The sequence below is a fragment of the Nothoprocta perdicaria genome, unplaced genomic scaffold (genome assembly GCF_003342845.1).
Source record: "Nothoprocta perdicaria isolate Ctin4 unplaced genomic scaffold, notPer1 scaffold_235, whole genome shotgun sequence".
Taxonomy (NCBI): Eukaryota; Metazoa; Chordata; class Aves; order Tinamiformes; family Tinamidae; genus Nothoprocta; species Nothoprocta perdicaria.
Genome location: NW_020455461.1, coordinates 330148 through 349047, shown reverse-complemented (window position 1 = coordinate 349047; position 18900 = coordinate 330148). Strand labels below are relative to the sequence as shown.

The following is an 18900-nucleotide window of genomic DNA, read 5'->3' as shown; positions in this document are numbered from 1 at the left end:
CCGGATATGCAACTCCATCAATGTCCAATCCAGTGCCCATAATAAGAAATACACATATGAATAGACACATTAAATAACGGGCCTGAGAAACTACACAACACCAAATACCRCCTCTCTAGAGGCAACTACATGTCAGCTCGAGACCTTACATGACCACCAGAGTGTCATGCAGGGCTGGCCATGGTGCCCGGCAGCGCACAGTGCGGCGACGAGCCCGGCACGGTGACTGCTCAGCAAGCAGGAGCAAAAGAGGCTAGGCAGAAAAAAAAAGTAAAAAATGATGCAAACCAAAAATTTWAAAATTAATTTCTTAGGGTAATTGAATGGCTTGGTTCTTTTCCAATGAACTGTACTTCTGGTACTTGCCCATTCATACCTTGCCAAAGGGTATGAAAGCAAAGAAKGCGTTTTTATATTTAAGTGTGGTTATTTTTTAACTGGTTAAGAACTGGATTTCATCCTTATTATTGATATCACAACACAGTAGTATTAACGTTGATCTGAGCTATAGAACGCTGCCCTTAGCCCCGTCTGCTGCTAAGCAGGACTCCATCTGCCACGTCCTATGTGTGAGCCAGAGTCATGCTCAGGAGCTGATACTGCTCCTTAAAAGGACACCCAGTGCGTGTCCCAAACTCCCTGGGCTCCCGGGAACCGGCARCCATTGGCATTGGTGAGGAGAGGAGAGAGGCTGCGAGGATGAGGATGATGGAGCCACTCAGCGCTCAAGCACCCTCGGCAAAGAGCCGCCCAGCTGCTGGGTTCCCCTGCTCGGAGCTGCCTCTCCTGCTCATCTGCCCCCTCCACCATTCTACTTCTTGCAATGGACAAAAACAGCCTGGCCGRTGTCAATCAAAGAATCTCTTTATTCAGAAATGTCCTATTCTTCGCAGCTCTTCTGTGGTGGAGAAAGAAGGTGGTGATCAGCCCCATTTGTCTGCATAACTGCTCTTGTTACTGTACAATGCTCGGGTCAGAGGCTAACAGGTTTTATTTATTTATAACCTTCCTACAGTGCTCTGAATTTTCCTGCTCCTTAGCCTGTAACAAAGGTGAAGATGCCATTTGGCTCCACACTGCAGAAAGGCAGCTGGAAGCCTCCGCAAATTCTCTGAAACGAAATCCCTTACCCCTAACCAAACAGACTGCGCTGTCGAGGGGCGCGAGGGACACTCCACATCCCTCCATCCCTCGCCCGAGGTGCGAAAGGTACTTCTAGGAAAAAGAGAGACCAAGCTTATTTAGCTGCTTCTTCTTTTTCCTTTTCCTTTTCCTTTTCCTTTTCCTTTTCCTTTTCCTTTTCCTTTTCCTTTTCCTTTTCCTTTTCCTTTTCCTTTTCTTTTTCTTGGAAAATGCACTTACTTCTGATACGATATGCATGGCATAATATATATGAAACACGAAAATCTATTTGATTTCAAGGTGATCTCCGAAACCTGAAATTAGCTCCATCAAAAACTACTCCACTGTAACTGCTTCTTTCATACCTTGTTTTCCAAAACTGAAACAAAACAAAACCACCCCTCTTATATTGCCATGTCCATGTAGTTTGATTTTTTATCTCCCTCAAAAGAAATAAAATATATATTTTTGTCTTTCTGGGAAGAATTCTGTTTATTTTCACAAAGGTGATGCATAGGTAACACATTTTGCTTTCTTGTTACCTTTCTTTGGATAAGCAAAACAACCACCATGTGTAACACACTTGTTGCCTTAGGCAAATTAACATTTCTATTCTTAAATGCCTCAAGGGTTTACAAACAGTAGTGCAAAGTGGAGCTGTTTGCTTCAGTTTCTGTTGTCCTGCTGGCAGCATGAGTGGAAACTGCTGCACTGCTTTTTACTATAAAAATAGATTTTGCTCAAGTTGGTTTGTTTATTTAAATCAGATGCATTTATTTTCAGGTTAAATATATATTTTTATATATTTTATTTAAAGTGGGATGATTTAAAATGAAGCATGAAATGAGGGTTATGTTCTGCCAAGCTTCTTAAATTTTGACATCTGATTTACATTAAGGACCAGGCATGATTCCTGTATCATGTACCCACTGGTACCATTTTACTAAACATCAAACCACCATTGATCTGCTGAATTGCTAGGTCCAGGTTTGACAGCTTCAGCTTCCTCTGCAGGGGCACAGAAGGTATTTTCTTCAACACCTTGAATAAAGATTCAAGTTAGCTCTGTTCAACATCAAGCTCGTGAAAAGCTGTATCCTGAGAACTGTGAAGAGCAGAGAGGTTATTTTCCACTGCAGGTAAAAGCCACCTGACAGAGGCTGAAATCTGTGGGGTCACSGCAAACAGAAACAAACAAGTCATCTTTAGCCACTGCAAAGAACGGTTGTTTTCCTTAAAATATCCCCATCATAAGGGAAATTTAAATGCTTTCTTATGCATCTCTTGTATTGAGTGCAATTTTAATCAACACTCAGTTCCCATCCAGGACTGTCTTGGCGTAAGCAGTAAATAAAACAAATAAGCAYCTAGTAAATGTGAGATGTTATTCACCAGTCTCTAACGTAACAAAAAGTTAAAAGCTAGGAACATGGGTAAATAACGAGATTTTCTATAATGGCTTAAATGCAATTTAGCATAGCTCCATCTTAACAAACAGAAGTACCTAATTTAAGTCAAAATAATCCAGTATATCATCGTCTTGCAACAGTGAAATAGAACCAATCCCAGCACTCAAGGATTTTTTCCTCCATCACCCTTTTGAGCATGAGAATTATGCTGCCAATCAATATTGCAAGCAAGAAGAATATAAAGGAAAAGGAAATTACCCATGCTTATTTGGGTGATAATGCACTTGCCAGTCTAGATTAACAGAAAAAAAAAAGCTCATCCCACTTCTTTATTATTTACTGCTAYACTTCAGCAGAAAACCAAAATACCTTAATTACAACAACTGAGAGGAATCAACCCTTTTTCAGGAATCTAATTAAAAAGCAAATACACAAAAGAAGGACAGACCAATGATTTCAATTACSTTTTTTTGCTTGTTTTCCCCCATAGTAAGGGCCATCAAATCATCTCTCAAGCTTTTTTTTAGAAAGCTAAAGYAGACTGAGCTCTTCAAATATATTACAGACATGCTCTTCAGACTGCKAATAACTCCACGGCTCTCTCCTCAGCCTCTCCAGTTTCAACATCCTTGCTTAAGACAGGGGCATCAAAACACAATTTCAGTCTCACCAAGGCCAAACTTCCCGCCAAATTAACAACTCTCAATTAATGTAATTGAGTATCACACTAGAGCTGCTTACCTTTGGTGATTCCTGATGTCTCCCCCTCACAAGATAGGGCTCTTCAGAGCACATTTCCAATCCCTCTTAACGGGGCTTGCACTTTTCAGCCTTAAATTTCRTATTTTGCTTTATTTAGATGGGCTGAGGTTATCAAGCAACCGAGGTTGCCTGTTAGTGCAGCTGGTCTGGACTCTTCACGTCACCTGCAGATCACACTGACAGCAAGATCTGCCTGGTTCCAGGTCCGACAAGCTTCTTTTCCCATTTYCCAGCCAATGCACAACAGAGTCCAGGAAACACAGCAAGAATGGCAGAAGAACAATGCCCAGGAACTTTTCCAAGGCTTCAGTTCCCTATTAAAAGTTTACCTGAGGAGTAATATTCTAAGATACACAAACAGGAGGTGTTCCCTCTCCATCTGTAGCACTGTTCTCTTTAAAATGTATAGGATTTTCTGAGATGTGAAGTAGGAATATATAGTGAGGGCCCTGGATCTGGAGAAGTTCGTCGCAAGATCTCACTTTGGGATCCATGGGGACCCTGGCAAACTTTAGGGTCCCACTGACCCAACCGAGAACCCCCTGCAGGAGGGTCCCATGAGCTTTCTCTTACTGATGGTACAAAAACACAACTGCAAAAGCATGAACGTTTCCTAATCCCGATGCAACAAGTTCTTGTGATAAGAACAGAGCTTAAACTGTGTGATGCCACCAGAAGACAAAAATGCCAAACACATTCAGGAATTTGACATTATAAACTGGCAAAATGAGGTAATCCAGTGCTTCACCACAGCTCTATCTGTAGCAACCGATGAGAGGTTTCAGCCTAGCTGGGAAATGAGAGATTAAGAACCTCTCTTAACACTACTCAGTTTGCACTCGTTCTGTTCACCTGGCCAGGAAGATGAATATGGCAATCTCTGCAGTAAATACCGGGAACCAAGGAAGCAAAACTTACTTGTGAGATGACCAGTAATATTTAAAAAAGCCCTTGCTGTCAGTCAGTCTGTGGTTGCAGGGAAGAAATCTAAAGATGCTGAGTATGCTCTGAAAATGAGAAAAAATAAGATCTTAGTAATTATATCAGCTCTCAAATTCTATAATAAAACTCATCCAAACTAACTTGCTTCCCCCCTCCCTTTTTGTATGTGTGTTATTTAGCCTTAATCTGCAACAAAGCAATGTTTCCATTTCTTCTCTTTCACCTGCTAGCAGCACTGAAACTGGAAAGGAAATAAAAGTCCAAAGCAAACTCTAAGGAGTTTAAGGAATATGCAGTGAAAATTAGTAAGGAAGGGAACTTTTTTTCTGAGAGAAAACTGACACAGGACAGAAACTATATTAACAGGAAACCTTCAAAAAACCCCGAGGTTCTGCTTGGTATTGCTGCCACAGACATGAAAACAAGATCTTACACTAACAAGAAGTCAAACGGCCTCATTAGTACATCCCATGAAAAGGAAGTACTGAACACCCGACTCAAAAGAAACCCCTTGCTTGTGATATGATACTGAGTTCTCTTTGGCCCACAACGGCATTTTTAAGAATAATACACTGCAGTTATAAGACAGCAAGTGTTTAAAAGTCAGAGATGAGAATGGCTCACTTATAGCATTATTCTGTCAGCACTTCTTTTGGAAACAGCTATTTTAAGTTCCTTCACAGCCAGCTTATAACAGTCCTGAAGGGATTTCATTCCCGATTTCATTAAGCTCCCAAGCCCTGACTTGGCAACCACTGTAACGGTAATGGTACCATAAATAAATAAATAAATAAACAAACAAACAAATAAATAAATAAATGGAGGGCTATGCATCTCTCCTTGTTTTTGAAGACTACCAGGTTGAAACCTCCATTCTGCATTGGTTTGGATTCCTTTGTTTCAGGCCACAAGATCCCGAATGTTGGCACCATTAGTCCAGCTCCCTCAGACAGAACTCACTGAACGAACTCTTTCCTGAAGGATTTTCTTATTAGAATTAATGTTCTGTTAAAATGATCACCAATCCACTAAAAAGATGGGCTCCATGGGAAACATTCCCACCGCCTCACATAAAGCAATGTGGGAAGTCTCTGGTTTAACAAAACCCGGAACAAAACACAATTGAAAGTAATGCTGAGYGAATACTAAACTCTACTAGGAATCATCATGTTTACAATGTAACCCSCTCCTGCAGTTTAGCCTTGCTTTCATGGCTAAATAGCTAAGGTCTCCTGCCTGCACCCTGGGAAATCTATGAACACACAGTGAAATTAACTGTTGCTTGGCAAAGAGGTCTTGGAAACAGCTTTATGAACATGCTATCTAAATCCTTAACACCTGCCATAAAGGAAGAGGGACATAGAGAAATATCAAAAGAAAACAGAATAGGGCAGGGAAAAAAAAATCATGTTGCCCTATAAATCCATTGCTCACCTCATATCTTGAACACTGAATATAGTTCCAGTCATCCCACGCCAAAAAGAATAGAGCAGCAATAGAAAAAATAAAGCAAAAGGTGACAGGATGATCAGAGGTTTGTAACAGTTGCTGAAGGAGGAGAGGAAAAAGTAGGACTTGGCTATTGGAAAAGGGACAACTGCGGGAATGGGCTGTGACAGACCCCTGTGAAATTATGAGCAGCATCGAACAAATGAGGAAGGAATATCAGTATCTTTCATGACACAGGAAGTGGCGGAGAGTTCCCAACGAAATGAGCAGGTGGCAAGGTAAACAAAGGAAAAAGGAAAAAAGATGATTCCTCAATGATCATAATAAAATCGTGGAAGTTGCTGCCACCGGCTGCAGGGGGTCACACAGGCATGGATGGGGTTCAGAAAGCAACCTTGCTTATTTGCTAAGAATTAGTCTCATTTTATCACCGGGATAAATGAAAGTGGTAACTCCGCATACTCYGCACACACGGATTCCTCTGGAAAACCTCTCTCTCTTCCTCCTTCATCAGTAAGACTAAACAGTTGAAGATCCCTCGCTACACAAGTGCTGTCATCAAGCTCGTCCATAGACACGGGAGTTTTTGTTTATTGGTCATATTAATATTAGTTAGGAGCTGCAAGCCAAGCTTGAGGCTCCTAAAACCCTCCCAGCCTAAAGCCTGCCTGCCTGCACTATTTGAACTGAAATTGGTAGGTAAGCTGCTTCACGGATACTTCTCTGTCAATCTGAAATTGCGTATTTGGACTAAATTTAAGCCACTTCCTAAGGGCCTGGTCCAAAAACAGAAACTGAGCAGAAGAGATATTGTGCAATATGCTGCACTGGAAGAGGCACTGCTCTCCAAATTCACAGTCTGCTGAAATACTGAAAGAGCTGCCATGTAGAAAAATGGCAGCCATTCAAAACTGAAACAAATGAGGCATTTCTGCATCATTTTCTTCGCCACTATCCTAAATTAACATGAAATGSCTATTCTGGCCAAACCAAAAGCCTTTCTTAGGCAGGCATATGCTCCTCTCTGAACRGGAAGTTCTTTTAGTGTAAATTAGAAGAATGCACCCTGCTGGTACAGATCCATGCGGTTTCCAGCCCAAAATGTGGTCATGTTGATGCTGGTGTTTCTGCCTGGAGCGTCGTGCTGGTCCAGGGGAAACCATCACATCCCCTGACCGGCCGACAAAGGCCCCAGTAAAAGCCTGAGGGGACAGGCACCTGCAAAACCCTTTTCAGGTAATGCCCATCAGGGCGGTTTGACTTTCCCGATAAAAGGCGGAACAGCGGGCTTAACTAAGCCTGGTTCGGGAAGGCTTTGCTAGTGTAACCCGGTACAGCCATGCTCATGAGTCAGTCAGGAAAGCTCTTCCACTTCCCATGTGGCCACAAGAGGCCACGGGCTCTCCCAGCAGGTCGTGTCCCAGAGCTCAGCTTAAGAATAAAACTCGGCAGTGCTGAGAGACGCCCAGTCCCTCGGGCCCCTGGAGGGAAAATGAGCTGCTTATGACTGCCTGCAAAGGAAGGCTTAGCCTACTGGCCGTGCTAGTCCTCTCCTGCCAGTCTCACCCACGCCACTGCACTTAATCTTGGCCAAAAAAAGCATCTTTTCCCTCTGCAGTTGCTACCAAGTCCTCAGATGAAATGAACTATACTGTGGTTATGGGGCTCCCTTGCTGGTGTGGGAAGCAACCTGCAGCCTTCTTCGGGCACTAGGCTGCTGGCACAAAAGCACCGCACTAAATGTGCCCCAAACGCTGCTGCAGCACCCACAGCTTCTGGCATAGGCCTGGCCTTGCTCCTTGCGGCTCAGACTCTTAAGGATGAGGAAATGCCTGCTAAAAGATGCTCGGGAAGATAAGACTAATCACAGAAAATGTGAAATGAATGGGAATGCAGCCCTGCATTCCTCCTACCATCCACCGCAGCTGGTTTGCAAAGACRCAGCCCTATTCCCTGCCTGTCCATGAGCAGATTTCTCCTGACGTATCCGCTAATTGAGCACAGAGTTATTTGGACAAAGCATTTAAGCCTGTGGGCTGCTTGCAAGCAGTTTACTATTGGCTATGGATTGTGAATAGTTGTTTTGGCTTCGGCATGATGGCCCTTACGGCGTGGGAAGAATAATGACACCGTCCATGGGCGGTCACCTCATGGTGGTAACAGCCCTTCTGCCTACCGAGCAGCTCAAACAGGCTTCTCAAAAAGGCACACAAGAAGAAGCAATGGCTGCAGAACAACCAGTGACTAGCACTGGTTTGCACCTGGGAGTGCTTTGCAGGCAGCRCCTCCTCACACCTTTACGGATTTCCGAATACTCCTTGAAAGGAGCAGGAATGCCATCAACCAAGTAACTACTTCAATCTGCAAACGCCCAATTTTCTACCAGATTTTGTCGCAATAGTGATCATGTGTAAAAAATTGAGTTTGCTGWGACCATCATGTAATCTTTAAAACAAGGTAAGTTGTTTCACTGAAGAACTTTTGAGCAAAAACACTACAGAAAAYCAGCTGTGATTACTTATTTTATACTTTATACTTTTTATACTTTATGTTTTGACACCCCCCTGGAATTATTTAATTTGCTTTAGATTTGATCCGTATAAGCATGGCTTTGGCTTCCAGCTTTCCTTAAAACCTCCGTGCCATGGGAAACGATGCYGTGTGCTGGGGCCAATGCATTTTTCCTGCGCTTGCAGCACCCCACAGAGCACATCTCCGTCCCCCGGGCCTCCGGCACAAGGGATGCGCCGTTGAGAAGGCAGGAAAGGCAGAGTCCTCCAGAGAGRGGATGCAGGGAGGCCGCCTTGAGGCCCTCCCACTGCTGCTGCCTTTGGTGAGACACATAACTCCACAGCCCAGCTGTGACAGCAGGGGAATAAGGCCTCTCATGGCCCGCCAGCCATCTCCTCCCTAACTCAATGCTGACCACTCGGCTGGGCCCAAGCGTCCACAAAACATGGGGCTTTTTGGAGCCCGCTATGCTGGAGGAATCTGGCTTGGCACGAGCTCTTCCTCCACTTGAGTGGGCTCCAAGATCAGGAAACGTGAGAGCGATCGTAACCAGTAGGCACTGTGTTACCTCAGCAAAGGGCAAACTGGGTTCCCGATGAAGGTTATGCCGAAGGAACATGAAGCTACCCCCGTCAATGGAGGAGGGTGGCAAAGGGGTGGGTGGTCAGCACTTATCCCTGCTGGATAAGCACGGCGTGATGCCTGGGGAGCTCTGCTACTGCGGGGGACAGGCACACGGCCAAGGAGTCAACCTGCTCTCTGGGGAGCAGCCATCGGCCAACGAAGGGCAGAAACAGGGAAACTCTGTGAGACTGAGTCTAGTGTGCCACCTCACCTTACAAAATACGAGTGCACTTACTTTGCTCCATTGCTCTGTGCTAAATATTAAGCATTTCCAGGGAGCTGCAGTTTTCAAAATACTTTACTAGGTGGAAAGGAGTATTAGCAGTGCTGTAGAGAGGGAGCAGAGGTACGAGGAGGTTGCACCACAGCTGGCAGTGACAGTGCTCCATCTGGAAACAGCATCCAGGGCAGCTATCTCCAGCGCTGTGTGACCTCCACCCCTGCAGGCGGGCTCACACCAAGGGCACAGAGCTCCTGGGAGGGGAGAGGCAGGGGGAAACACTGCAACTCGCCCCACGTCAYCCAGGGGAGCAGGGAACAGCAGCCAACATCTCCAGCGCTGGCTTAGCTTAGCCCTGGGGTTACTGCAGCACCTGCTACGCCACGCTGCCTCTGGAGCTCGCCGAGGTCCATCAGACTCATGCTGCGAAAAGACAACTCAGAAGAACAGGCTCCTCATTGCTCACATCACAAAAACGAGCCTCGCTAAAGAGACTCCCAAGGGATCTGAGTACCAACCTCCAGGAAGGAGAAAGCAAACATTTTTAACACATATACAACAATTTTGCACAGAGAGCTAACTACACTGCAGATATTCATTTACTAGAAGGAAAAAAAAAAAAACAAAAAACCAGTAACATAGTACCAATTTAATTATTTTTTAATTCCTAGAAAGCCTGGAATAATTGCATATGGTATTATCTGAATCTGTGAGCACAATCCCACCACTTACATAAGAAATCAATGGGCCTGCATTAGAAAAGAATCCGTCTCTGTGACTGCCATGAAACTGTTCACATGAACAAGATAAGCAGGATTTTGCTTAATACGGTCGGCTGATATCCCTGATGCGCAGCATAGATTGCCAGCTCTACTGTTATGTTATCCTTACCCAACGCTACAGTAACATTTATTTCCCTCATTTAAGCATCAATATTGATCACTGGCTATATTAAGCGTTTCCAGTTAGACAGTGTGAAAAATCACACCTTTTCAGCTGCTGAATAACTCAGCTGCAGAATGAAAGCACAATTCTCGTTCCGTTGCTTCACTCCGCGCATAGGAATGATTAGGAGTCATCTCCTTCATTCAGACRGTGATCTCCCATCGCTTTCCAACAGGATAAGAAAGAAACAATAATTTTGTTCAATCTACAGTTTACACAAACAAAAAAACAGTGCATTGCCATCAGTAACCCAGTCCATAGGGGTACAGTTTATAGCAGCAGGTCATTTGCTGGAACTGCAGTTTAGATTTCGGTTTGTTTGGACCTGCTTAGCAGTTTTACCAGTGGTGCCTCCCACCGCACCGTGGAGCCTCCCTTTGGCCTGGCCACGCTGGCTCTACAGACGCACAAGGATCCCTCTGGAATTTAGCATACCTGCTACATACGTAATGTATGTACGTAACGTATGTAACGTACCTTTAYCTCCCCGTTCCTTAAGCCAAAAGGAAAGCTGCTCCGGCTTACATCGCCCTGCAGACCATGGCCTTCCCATCCAAAGATCAGCGGGTCCTCCGTGACCGTTCAAAGTACAGGCTGCAAAGCCCCACAGGGCTTTTAAGTCACTTTCCGTGAGTCCAAGCTACTTCTGTCCCATCACTAGGCCAGTTGTCAAGAGTGAGGCTGCTTGTTTGGTGCTAGAGATGTGAAAATGGGATTCCTCTTAGAAATCAGACTTGTCTCGCCGTCCCTACCTGCTCCTATCTGCTCTTGACAGSAGACAGACAAAACAGGAAAGGAGATGGAAAAAATGGGGAGAAGGGCCAGGCCAGCGAATTGCGGAATGAGAGCTGGGCAGTGTCCCATGGTCCTGCTTCAGGGYGAGGGTGTCCCTGCCAAAGCCTGGTCTTCCCACTAGCTGCCTCTCTATTGAAACACCAAATTTGGGAAGGAGGGAATGGAGCACATTCCATGGATCGGGACAAATGCTGAGGTTTTAAGAGCACCCATTGCAGTAAAAATGAGTCTTTAAGAACATAAAAGTCTTCAAGAACGTAAAAGTTTTCTGAATCACTACAACACTTATAATTAAAAAAAAAGTAAGTCTCTATAAATATTTAAGTGTCTTAAATAAAGATTAATTAAGAACTAGGCAGGAAGCTGCCTTTTCTTTTTAAGCAATAAATTTTTAATTGCGAAGTATGCTTTAGTAACAACCTTGTGGAGGTATAAAAAGAGAAATCTGAAGGTCAGCAATAATGATCAGATMCTTGTTCATATATCTGCATACAGAACACTGTGCTATCCCTGAGCAAATATTGCCAACATTATTAATAGGGATTCATCTGAATAAGAAGTTCTCTTGGTATTTACCATCCTCAAAAATGAGCTAAGGATGTAGCATTTTACAGATACTGGGCATCAATGGAAGTTAATACCTGCAATGCCAGCTGCATGAAGGCGATTATAAAATGCACCTGCATCATCTGATGTGCAGAATGCAAAGGGAAGAATCCAAATGCAAGGATCCCATGCGTAATGGGACCCCGTTCCTGATATAAAAGCCCTGGTCAGRCTGCAACCACGCTGCCCACCACCACCAAGTGTGGCCTCCTGGCACGCTCTAAGGAGCTCTCCTTCCCATCTTGTTTCCTGCTGTTTTTTTGCACATTTGCAGCTAAGCACACAAGAACTAGAAAAGTCAGGGGACAAAGAAAACACCATGGAGTTTCCCCCCCTCAGCAGCTTTTCCTGGAGCTTAAAAACAGGCACTTCTTACACTAATAATAGAGCATTAGGAAGATCCTCTACATCCGGCTGTCCCACAGCAGACGCAGTAACTAACCTTCTTTTCCAGCCTTAAGGTTTCTATGATCTATGATTCTTCTCTGCAAACACACACACACACAAAAAAAAAAAAAAAAAAAAAAAAAAAAAAAAAAAACTAGACAATTCCTAGGAAACATCAAAGCCACAAGTGATTTTTCTTGCCCGGACCAGTAAAAAATAAATAAATAAAAGCAAATAAGTCATCTGTAAGAGAGTCTTCTATTTTACTGTAATAGTTTTACTCCATGCAATTCGGTATTTTTTTTTTCCTCCTAATACACTATTAATGAAGCCTAGACCCCGCCCTGGTTTTTCTCATTTTTTTGTAAGCTTTTTTAAGAGATTACATGTTAGGGATGTATAAGGCAAGAGAAATTAATGACACCAATAATGGCAGGAAGAAATCTACTGGCTACAGCAAGAATTCAATTTGTTCAGTTTTGCCAGATTTAAAACACCAGAAAGAGATGCTCAGAAACGCATCCATACCAAACCAGATCTGKAACTAAACACCAATGCTGGGTAACTAAAACACAGTGCCTTTAAGTATTATTTGCAAAAAGTGATTTGGGTGCCTTACAGAGTGATTTTTTTACCCACATAACTCCATTTATTTCAAAAGAGCCTTAAATTCTGTGCTTATTATGGAGCAACATGTGTTTACCACTGACGGCTCTCCATCACAGCCCGTAGTTAGGTGGTACCACAGGAGTTTGGCTGTTTCGATGTGTGTCAATGCCAGGAGGACCCYGGTCCTCCAGGTCTCTGCAGAGCTCTTGGTCACTGACAGCATCTTCAGGGACTTCAGCTAAGCACCAACCCTAGCTGGCGGAAACCCAAAGATAAAGGTTCCCTTTCATCTCCTCATACGTGACCTCCGTCGGCCGTGGAGCACGGACATCCCTTGTCATGGGCCCTTTCCTATCATCTGAGCAAGGAGTTGGCTGAAGCGCTGCTGCCAACACTGGGGTGCAAAGTCGGTACCCTGCTGCTGTGCGCCAGGAGTAAACCCAGGCAGACAAGACAGGAAAAAAAATAACAATAAACAAGATACCTTCCTGCTAAAACAGACCAAATCACAGCATGGGACATTATTACAGAACCTGACAGCCACGCACTAATTTGTTTCTTTGCATGATGCAGATTCAATCAATGAATCTTGAGCTACCACAGTAAATCCTTCAGGCTGGCATACCAAACTAGAAAATCAAAAAGTGCTCTCCTCTCCACAAAACATCTGAAACATTTATATTTTTCTCTGCTGTACCTTGTTCCTAAGGTATTGAGGGCGTACCGAAACAATTCTTTATTCCCATCAAACAAGCATATCACGATCCCATTCCTGAAAACAGTGCTTGAGCAAATTAAAAAGACAATAAAGACTTCCTAGGCTGTAGACATGTACAGACGTGGGAGGAGATGCTCGCACGTGAGAGGAAATCACGGCGTAGCAGCTAGGCAAGCTGCAGATTGCACATTAAATTACAGCTTTTGAGCACATATAGCCAGTTCAGCCCTTGTTATCACAATTGCTACTGCTGGGGCAGGGCTTGGTTTAGAGGCGTCCCCGAGTCCAGAGGTTTTTGAAACTGGGTCACTCTGATTTGCYGCGGATCAATTCATCCACAAACTCACAACTGTGAAATGTGCTTGAAGGCCCCAGCTGATAGGGGCCGGCGGCTGGGGCTGCAGCGAGCAGGTGTGCTAAGGACTGTGCCAAAGCAGGGACTGAAACCTATAGCCTCCTTCTAGAGCCCTATATATGCCATGGCTTGTTTAGTTTCATGAGGTCCTGTATTTCAGGGGAACATAACGCAGCCATGCTGTGCTCGCTGGCACGTCCACAATTTGAGTGTCAGCTGAAGGTAGCCAAAGGTAAGGGTATAATTACAAATGAAAAAAGAAAAAGAAAGGAAATGCCACCAGCTAGGGCTACTGTCTTCTGAGATTGAATTTCATTCTAGCTTTTGGAATGTTTTCCTACACATTTCCCTTCCCTTCATTTATGTATTTTTGTATTGTCACGACACACTTGCAGATGGCTGTGGAGAAGGAAGACTGYGGCTTAAGTCAGGGTTGTCACCGAACCAGGTGGCATAAAAATCTTGGAAGAGATGGCTAGTATTTCTGAAGCTTGGCATAACAACCAGGGGGAAAGCTGAGTGCACCAGAAGGATCTACACAGCTACCTGCAGGGCTCCTTTCAGCCTTGTTTTCTATGAGTTTCTTTCCTAATGCTGAAGACAGAAGCTGAAAGAAATTTGGGAGTGAGAGGCAAAACCTGTCCCTTTTAAGTCTTTAAATGAGTAAGAATAGCTGGAAGAGAAGATRAGAATTTGAATCTTACCTCTTTCTATTTGAGAAGTTCACAAGATCTTTATGAAGTGGAGTAGAAGGAAAGGATGGGAGAGTGGAGCGGGTTTTACGGAAAGAGACGAGGGTGCTAGAAGGAGCAGCAGTCAAATCCAAACTGCAAACCCACCTGGCCAAGAGCACAGTAGAACAGAAGGCAGAGACAGCACTGGGGGAGAGGGAATGGGATCCTACTGGGCCAATATCCACAGATTAGAGATGAACCGACACTCCTTATGCACAAAGGTACACGATTATCACTACCACAACAAAAGCAGTGGGCTACACATAGAATATATTGTAAGGAAATTAATTAGATAAGGTTGGCAATTTCAAAGCAGATATTTATAATCTTAATCCACATAGGTTTATCTACCTAACTGAAAATGTTAAAGTCGTTTACCTTAAAGATGCCAAAAGTGTGSACCTTATTAATAACTTCACAGACTTTTAAAAATAATGGATGTGGTTTACGAGGCAACTAGCAGTCAGCTTGGACTTGCCAAGACCATTGTCACATCAATCTAATTCCTTTTACGATGCACTAACAGGCTTTTTAGAAGAGAAGTGTTAGCTGCCGTGTATATCAAGACTTTAATAAGGGTTTTGGCACTGTCTTACATGACATTGTTATAAGTAATATCAGGAAAACCAGTTTCGAATGAAGTGCTTACAAGACAGATACCAACATAAATGAGGATATCAGATTAGTTAGTGAAGCACTATGTTTACAGCAAAATCACAGGGTGCAGTGTACAGGGTTATACCAAGGTTCGTCCAGTGTCATTGCTCAGTGCTCAYTATGGATGTACATGACAGACAGAAAGCGTGCTCGCCAGCTCCGAAGACCACAGCAGACTGTGAAGGATGCCAGCGCAGCGAGAAATGAGATAGCAACTGAAAAGAATATCATACAGTTACAGAAATAATTTGGAACCAAACCCCCAGAAGAGTGCTACCCAGTAGGGAGAAAAGAGAGGAATACCATTCGCAGGCAGGAAAAATCAATTGTGGAAGTATAATGTGGCAAGTGCTAGGGGACTAAAGTTATGAGTCCATTATACATACAAAAATCARGTTTGTTGTTCAGCTACAGCAGATGGGTATCACGGCTGTGTCTGTACATGCATGAGAGCACTGAAGTCGTCGGTCCCTTCCTGTGGGTTGAACGTTCACAATGCGGCACTTGAGTACTTCTTAGGGGAGCCCTCCAAGCGGGAATTTTGGAGAGTTCTGGAAACCACTCCCCTGCACCCAGAYATGTGTGTGTCTGTACAGTCAGGTATGCCAAGAGGTGCTGTGTTGATGTCCTAAAGAAGTCTGCCCTCAGTGGTGCCTCCTGCAGAGGCTGTACAGAGACAGGGCATTTGTAAACCATCCACAGAAACTCTTCCTGTGGAAATAGTCACAGAGGGCAGCCAATTTGATGAGTTAAAATACATTCAAGAGAAGCTTTGTATGCAGTCAAAACATATAAGTAGCAGTGAAATATGTATGTGTGGGGTGGTCACTTAGGTCTGTGGCCAGACTGTAAGAAGGAAGCAGAGCGGTGTTCAGGGAGTCTCTTCCAACCCAGCCAAAGATGTTGCTCAAAGTACACTTGTAATGCAGACTCCTGTCACCAACCATCCTTTTGGGAGACTCAGTTCCCCATGTGAGTTACAGTCAATGYTGAGGTGCGCCCAAATTAGCTGTTTTTTGTTTGCTTGCTTGTTTGTTTTCTTAAGAAGCACCTGGATGTCTGTGCAATAACCCCATGGAAAACATCCACCCACTCACCAAGAGTTGTATGGAAAAAGGAGAATCATCAAGGATCACTGGATGTTTCATACTATCATAAGAGATAAGAGATCAAAATAAGAGATAAGAGATAAGAGATAAGAGATAAGAGATAAGAGATAAGAGATAAGAGATGAGAGATAAGAGATAAGAGATAAGAGATAACAGATATTGTAAGGTGAATTCCCCACTGAAATGCTTAATAGAAACATAACTTGCATGAGGAATGGAATGGTTCCACTGAAACCAATACAGAAAGACACAACTCAAGGTCTACAACTAAATTGGTTAATCAGGTCCACCATAAAGGATAGGACAGGAAATAATGAAATTAAGCTGCAGCAAGAAAGATCCAGGTTAGGAGCAAGGAGAAACTTTCTGCAAAGAAGAGATTCCCTAGAGAAGAGGTGGGGACATTTCCATCATCACTGCCTAAGCTGTTCTTAAAAGCTTTCGAATACCCGCCACAGCACAAGGAATCCATCTAAATGACTTCTTGCAGTCCTTTCCAGATTTATTAATTTTAATACATTGCAGTAAGTGAAGGAGAAACTAATGCTCATATGATCCAATCAGTGTCTGGAATGGATAAATCCAGAATAGCGGCATGGTCTATGAAAATTGTAGCCAAAAAACCCTGCAAGAGCCAGGTGCTTCCTGACCATTTGTATACTTGATCTTGACATGCAGTGAAACTCTCAGTAGTTCTACTAACAGTGAATCCCACAACGGGCAAAGTGGAAGGGGTTAAAAAAGATTTTTCTGTGTTCAGTAGTAGAACCTATGAAGCCATTAAGATAAGTTCACTGTGACAGAAATATGCAGTTTTAGGGGGGTTTAATGCCTCAAGATACCATCTAAGTAAATAAGCACTTTTACTCCTAGACACATTAGCGGCTGAATAACGGAGCTCATAAATGAATAACGAGTGAGTAACTCATTTCAGTCCCTGGAGGTAACACACAGAACAGATACCATGATTTTCCTCAGACGCAGTCCCCATTTCAGGGACAACCCCAAGAATCCCTTGTGGGGGGATCCGTCCTGTGCCCGCGTGGCTGCTTTTACGTTGGCCTCTCCAGAGTCGGAGAAGCCCTGCGGTTCCCAGGAGAGTGTGGCCGAGTACGGCCCTTGGGCCGCGACGCTCGCACCCCGGCAGCGGGGGCCGTGTCCGCCATGGCCTGGCTGCGCCGAGGCAGTTCTAGAAGCTTCCACCCCTCCACAGGCAAAGCGGGAGCCCGCGGCTGAGGTGCCAGCCCCTTGCCCATGGCTGGGGTCGGTCCCTCGCCCATCGCTGAGGTGGGAGCCCCTCCCAGGGCCAGGGCCTGCCCCTCACCCATGGCTGAGCTTAGGAGCCATCTTACACCGGCAGCTTTTCTCAAAAGCCATTCCCTTCTTGAGTTCCTCCTCCCCTGCTGAGTTGCTCTCAGTAGTCTCTGCGCCATCTCTGTCACCCCATCCAGGACCTCTCTCCCTCAGAACTCCCCATTTTTTTCTGAACCGACATGAACTTAAATTCCTTCCCTGAGAAAAGCATCTGCCTTTCTCTGGCCTGCTTCCCAYGCTGCCCACAGGGCCGTGGCAAGCAGCTCGCTTTTAAACACAGATTCAACTTCCAGATTCTTTCTGCACACTTATCACTAAAATACACCCCTTGCAGAAAGCTACAYGACAAAAGAAATGTGCAGAATCCTGTAGGAATCCCCAAATTTTTATGGCTTGGTGCTCTCATGAGAAGTGGCCTAATGCCCTTTATTACCAAGTGCTTTTAAGCCARGAAGTGCAATAATTAAACAATGTATTAGACTTGATATGTGTATAAATGTCAGGTTGTGGAAATATTATAGGGTTCATTAAGGCTAAAGAGAACTACATGCAAGTATTGCTAGGAATTAGTTCTGATGAAGTAAAMCAGAAGCCTTTTAGTAAGAGCTGCCATAAATGACCTGTGATTTAAATACTCTTGCTCATGAGAAATGTTACCTTTATAACATTTTTCTCATTTTCACTCACTTTTCAGCGCTCTGAGCGCCTTTACTCATTCTTCAGCACTCTGTTATGGCCAGGCTCCCATTCCGAAAGCCTGTTTTCCTGCCAAGCAGCACTCTCCCGTTGGGAGGAGAAGACGCTTCTCCCCAGCGCGGCCGCTGCTTCCACTGCTGCTGCTTGTCACACGCCRATGACAAACCACAGCGGCTGTGCGCTGCAACTTGACTGACCTACATTCCAACAAACAGCAAGCCCTAAACGTTCGAAATGTGCTTTTTTTTTCTAGTTTCAATTCATTTCATCCAGAAACTTAAATTTTTAACYGAGTCTCCTCACAGTTGAGAAGGGATTCTTCTAATAACCTCCGTGGTTAGGCAGCGGTGGCTTTCTGTGTTTATTTACAGTGTGCTATATGTTTGAGTTGAACGTTGCCTAGCAACTGCCACACATATACCCCTTTTACTCATATACCTAATCCCAAAAAGACTAATGCACATGTACCATTTCCGTCCTATARGTAGGTCCCATTGAAGGAGATGAAGTTTCTCGTGTTTAGCATTATTACAGGGCCATGGGAATATAAGTATATAAAATAGGCTAGAAATAYATTATTTCTGATCAGGACTATAAAATTTTTTTGCACCACACCTGTCTTATTGAAGTGTATTTGCAGATATTCAGTGAAACCCCATCCAGCTTGAGTAATGATATTCGTTCCACCATACATTACATCCTAGGTGCAAATAAATTACTATTAAATGCAGTCATTTTGTTTATAGGATATAGATAAATTTATGTGTACATATAAACAAAAACAATATTAATAATAGCTCTAACCTATTAGGTTTTYCTTAATTCAGTGATCTTTAGCAGTMAGATGCTAGAAAGGTTGTAACAGTGTTTTAGCTAAGGATACTCTTTGATGGATGTCCCTACATACCAATCAATTTAAAATACTTGCAAAACATA

At 43.9% G+C, this 18900-nt stretch overlaps 1 long non-coding RNA gene across 1 annotated transcript in view; it reads right to left on the bottom strand.

Annotated features, from left to right (window-relative positions):
* Positions 1-18900, bottom strand: part of LOC112947542 — a 161355-nt gene that overhangs the window by 53336 nt on the left and 89119 nt on the right. Inside the window, exon 2 of the long non-coding RNA XR_003249423.1 lies at positions 4212-4300. This is a non-coding gene — a long non-coding RNA (uncharacterized LOC112947542). The remainder of the gene's footprint in view (positions 1-4211; positions 4301-18900) is intronic.